This window comes from Camelus dromedarius, chromosome 26 (genome assembly GCF_036321535.1).
Source record: "Camelus dromedarius isolate mCamDro1 chromosome 26, mCamDro1.pat, whole genome shotgun sequence".
NCBI lineage: Eukaryota > Metazoa > Chordata > Mammalia > Artiodactyla > Camelidae > Camelus > Camelus dromedarius.
This window is the reverse complement of record NC_087461.1, coordinates 14,840,739-14,846,384: the sequence shown is the minus strand read 5'-3', so window position 1 is coordinate 14,846,384 and position 5,646 is coordinate 14,840,739. Positions and strand designations below refer to the sequence as shown.

Here is a 5,646-nt window from a genome sequence, read left to right as displayed (position 1 = left end):
TTCTATGGGCTTGGACAAAAGTATGATGACATCTATCCATCAGTATAGAAACAGCTTTCCAAGGGGACAGAAGAGGAGGAGCTGTACAGGGCAGATGTGTGGTGCTGCTTTTGCCCTGGGCCCCTGGAGAGGTGGGTAGGAGCTCAAATAGACCTGACCTAGATGGATGTGTACCAAGAGACCAAGCTGAGCACAGGAGACTGGCAGCTGCCCAGCAGGTATCACTGAAAAACTTCGGGATCCTTGCCATGTGCAGATGCTCTTGAGAGGCCATAGCCTAAGAGCAGGGGATCTGGAGCAGGACCTCAGGATGGGCACTCTGGCTCTGCCACTTCCTAGCTGTGGACCTTGAGCAAGCTGCATAAACTCTCTATGCCACAGTTTTCTCAAGTGTAAAATGGGAGCAGTCATGTTCACTTCACAGGGTTGTTAAGTGTGCATTCAAAGAGGAAAACTCCTAGAAGATGGGAAATTCCTAGAACAACACGCGGCGGAGAATAAAGACCCGATGGGAGAACTCTGACTGGGACCTCTCCCATTGCCGCTAGCACCATCAATGTTATTATTTACAGTGTTCCTTATCATTAGGATAATACACCAGGGTGGGAAGAGTAGATAATGCTTTTCAAAGTAAAACACCAACTACTTCAATGAGTCACCATTTAGGATGACATGTATCATGACTCTTTTCCATTAAGAGGCTGTATTAAGCAGGGGTCTCCAAAGAAACAGAACCAATAGGCTCTGTGTGCATTGTGGGTATGGAGAGAGAAGGGGAGAGAGAAAGAGAAGAACAGAGAGACAGAGACAGATTTATTTTAAGGGATTGGCTCACATGATTGTGGGGTCTAGTAAGTCCAAATCCTATAGGGTAGGCAGACCAGCAGACTGAAAACCCAAGGAAAAGTTGATGTTGCAACTTTAGTCCAAAGACAATTTAGAGATAGAATTCTTTCTTCCCCAAGAAACCTCAGTCTTTTTCCTCTTATGGCCTTCAACTGATTAGATGAGGCTCACCCACGTTATGGAGGGTAATTTGCTTTACTCTAAGTCTACTGATTTAGAGCGACCCCCCGCCCCGCCCCGCCCCGCGGCTCGCTTCCCCCACCCGGCGCGGTGCTTGGCCGCGGTCCCGCGCGCTCCCCGCCCTCGCGTCCCCGGAGGCTCGGCGGCCGCGGAGCGGGAGGTGGAGCCGAGCCCGCGGCGCGGCGGCGTGGCGCCGCACAGGAGGAGCGGCCGGCGGCGGGAGCGGCGGGAGCCGGCTGGCAGCGCCTCGCGATTCCTTTCCATCTCAAGGAGAGAAGCCAAGGTGTTTTTATCCGGTGGAAGAATGGTGTAGTTTCATCGTAACCTTCTTACACGTCCAGGTCCGCACTGCGCTGCTGTCCGTCCGCAAGGCTATGATGGGAATGCGTGTGAAACCTTTGAGGGCTCCCCTGACTCGTCGCCTCTGCCCTCAACTTCATCCTTTGGAAGTCGGGAAGCTGCACCCCGTGGTGCCGGACTCGCAGGGGCAAGACGCGGTGTAGACGGAAATGGATAGAGCGGCTCCGGGGGCCCCACATGCGTGCTGCCCGTAGCCTCGTCCAGGGCCGCCCGTGGCCGGCCGGGCGTCCTGGGATGATCGCCGCCGGTGCTACCGCAGGGCCGACTCCGGAGTGAGGATGGCTCGCCGGGGGCTGTTGGCCTGGGTCTCGCGGGTGGTGGTCTTGCTCGTGCTCCTCTGCTGCGCGGTCTCCGTGCTCCACATGCTGGCCTGCACCCCGAAGGGCGACGACGAGCAGCGGGGGCTGCCGCGGGCCGGCGGCCCCACCGGGAAGGAGGCGGCCCTGCAGGGCTGGGAGGAGCAGCAGCAGCAGCGCGGCTACATGGGCAGCCTCAAGAGGCAGATCGCGCAGCTCCAGGAGGAGCTGCAGGAGCGCGGCGAGCAGCTCAGGGGCGCGCAGCGCCTGGCGGGCGCCCCCGGGAGGGCCCAGGCCGACCTGCTGGCCTTCCTGCGCTCGCAGGTGGACCTCGCCGAGGTGCACGCCAGCCTCAAGCAGGCCACCGAGTATGCCGCCGTGCCTTTCGACAGCTACACCCTGCAGAAGGTGTACCAGCTGGAGACCGGCCTGACCCGCCACCCGAAGCCCGTGAGGAAGGACAAGCGAGACGAGCTGGCGTAGGCCATCGATTCGCCCGTGAGGGCCCTCAACAGCCCGGCCGAGCGCAGCCCCGACCAGCGCCCCTACACGGCCGCGGACTTCAACGAAGGGATCTACCGCACAGAAAAGGACAAAGGCACTCTGTACAAGCTCACGTTCCGAGGGGACCACAAGCACGAGTTCAGACGCCTGGTCTTGTTCCGGCCGTTCGGCCCCATCATGCAGGTGAAGAACGAGGAGCTGAACATGGCCAGCACGCTGGTCAACGTCATCGTGCCGCTGGCCAGGAGGGTGGACAAGTTCTGCCAGTTCATGCACAACTTCAGGGAGATGTGCATTCAACAGGATGGGAGAATTCATCTCACCGTCGTTTACTTTGGAAAAGAAAAAGTGAACGAGGTCAAAGGAATCCCCGAAAACACGTCCAAAGCCGCCAACTTCAGGAACTTCACCTTCATCTAGCTGAACGGAGAGTTCTCGCGAGGGAAGGGACTGGACGTGGGTGCCCGCTTCTGGAAGGGGAGCAACGTGCTGCTGTTCTTCTGCGACGTGGACATCTGCTTCACCTCCAGGTTCCTCAACATGTGCCGGTTGAACGCGCAGCCAGGGAAGACGGTATGCTACCCGGTCCTTTTCAGTCAGTACAATCCGGAGATAATATACGACCACCACGATGTGGTCCCTCCCTTAAAGCAGCAGCTGGTCATCAAGAAGGAAACCGGATTCTGGAGAGACTTCGGGTTTGGGATGACGTGCCAGTTCCGGTCGGACTTCATCAACACAGGGGGCTTCGACCTGGACATCAGGGGCTGGGGCGGCGAGGACGTGCACCTGTACCGCAAGTACCTGCACAGCAGCCTCCTGGTGGTGCGCGCGCCCGTGCGCGGGCTCTTCCACCTCTGGCACGAGAAGCGCTGCGTGCAGGAGCTGACCCCCGGGCAGTACAGGATGTGCATGCAGTCCAAGGCAAGGCCATGAACGAGGCGTTCCACGGGCAGCTGGGGATGCTGGTCTTCAGGCAGGAGATCGAAGCCCACCTCCGCAAACAGAAGCAGAGAACAAGCAGCAAGAAAACATGAACCCCCAGGGCGAGCCTTTTGCAACCACCGAAGGAGTGGTTGCGATGAGGATAAGATTTCCCTAAAGGGCAAGAAAGACCTTGACGGATGAGTCAAACCGACGAGGGGGAGAGAGCCCACCGTTTCTCTCTGTCTGTTTGGCTTGGGCAGCAGGAGTCGGAGCGAGCTCGTTCCTCTGCATTTGAGTGATTATCGGGTGCGGGCGTCCTCCGTGTGGGATGCTGACACACCCGGAGACGGGCGCGGGGACCGCGTGGAATTCAGAGATAACCGCGTCGGGGCCCTCGGGCGTGGACTCGGCAAAACCAAACGGACCGTAACTGTCGTCATCATCCCCCCGTCTCCAAGACTAACCCCAAATAATCTGCTCATCTTTTGGGTTGTAGTTTTAACCGTCTCTCTGTGTTATTTTTATTTATTTAAAAGTGCACTTTTTTTTGCTTATGAGTCATATTCTGCTTATTTAATTAGCAGCTTGCTAGCCTTACTAAGAGAGCCCAAGTTAGCTCCCTTTTATATTTTTTTAAGAGGTTACTTTCAGCTGCATTATGAGAACTTGAAGTTCAGAGAGTCAGACTGACGCCCACGTCCAAGGACATGCCACCTGCTGACCCCGCAGGCAGACAGCCTGTCACGTGTCACATGGAAGGTGTGGGGCCACCAAGGGACGAGACCCAGAGACACTTTATCCGAAGAATATTTCTGAGGAGGAGCAACTGAACCCCGGAGGGAAAGAATTATACCTTTTACCTGAACAGAAAAGGAAACCGATTTGTTCAAAACTCAGAAAACACACTTTCTCCTCAGGAGAACTGGGGACCACATTCTTACCTGTTGAAATAAACCAAAGTCAACTGTGTGAACCAAACGATCTCTTTTCAAAGCAGGGTGCTCTTCCTGGCTTCCAGCTTCCACGAGAAAAAAAATGCAGAAAAACGTGTTTTGTAAAAGATCACTCCAGTTGCCAGCATCCAGTGGAAGGGAAGTTCCTGCCATATGTTCACCCACCCCTAGCCTGGGGCAGAGTAACTCAATGATTTTTTAAATGAAGTGGGTCTACTCAGTCACCAAGATGCTTCTTTTCATTGCATTTATTAGTTTCCAACGATTTAAAAAAAACAAACACAGTTAACATTGAAAAAAAAAGTCTACTGATTTAAATGTTCATCAGATCGAAACATATTTTCACAGCAACAACCTGATTGGCATTTGGCTAAATATCTGGGTACCATGGCCCACCTAAATTGACACAAAAAATTGACCATCGCAGAGACACAATCACAATTGATTGTTTGGGTTTTGAAGTACACTCATAGACAAACGTTACATTTTGCTCTGCTGAGTCAAAATCCATCTCCACCACAAAGAAGCCACAGAGGAGAACAGAGCACTCTGGTGTGCAGGTTATCACCTCTGATAATTCGCACACAGTGCCACAGAGAGTTCACTGAAATCACCAAGGGCCATGTGTCAACAGCCAAGTCAGGGCCAGGAAAGGTTCTGAGCTTTGAATTCAAAGCTGCTGAAATTCTGCCTTCTTGTCTCTGCTAAAATTGACCGAAAACAGGTATCATCTGTGTAACAATAACCCATATGGAGCTATGACAGTGTTGCTGCCATTGCAACACAGCACATCTATTGTAACAGCGTTTCATTGGAAGCAAGACTTCATATAAGCTCAGGATGGAATCCCCCCACCTATTCATAAATGTATTTCTCCTCCTGAATTGAATCTTCCAGGATAATCTAAAAGACCCTCCATTGAATGCCCATTTGGGATAGAAGACTTTCAATAGCAAAGGGATTTCCTAATTATGAAGTAATAGCTTCCTCTACTGGACTGGGGGAACCCAGGCCAAGGACCAAGGTCCAACGTCCAGAGACAAAAGATAGGACTGAAATAATTATAATGGTAATTCAGTATTTAATTTTCTGAAAGTTAACCTAGGTGGTGGCCACAGAGATGAGACTCTCATATCCTCTTCAATAGAACCTGTTGAAGGAAGCCCTTGGCTGCCTCCCTGGGGACCCAGCAGGTGCCTATGCAGAAACCAACCCTCCCCAGTGTGGTCCCTGCAGTGAGGGCGCCAGAGCTAGTTCATTTCTGCCTGATGTGGGTTTCCTCTAACATGAAGATTTTGTTTTAAGACCCATCAGTCAGGTCAAGTCTTTCCCAGAACTGTGCTACAATCTGAGGCTCTTCCTACCCAACCTTCCTTCCTCCCCTCCTCCTTTCCTTCCGTCTCTCCTTTCACAGGTATCAGACCTGCGTCGCAGTCTGAAGTTATTCCCTCCTTCTCCTACTCTCTCCACCTTCATCCTTTCCTGGAGGTTCACCCAATAAATCTCTGGCATATCTAAGCTCATCCTGGAGAACCAGAACTGACCCAACCTATTTACATTCTGTTGCTTTTGTGATGCTG

General features: G+C 53.1%; 1 pseudogene; it reads left to right on the top strand.

Annotated features, from left to right (window-relative positions):
• Positions 1–1,604: 1,604 nt before the first annotated feature.
• Positions 1,605–3,223, top strand: LOC105100056 (chondroitin sulfate N-acetylgalactosaminyltransferase 1-like; annotated as a pseudogene).
• The last annotated feature ends 2,423 nt before the right edge of the window (positions 3,224–5,646 follow it).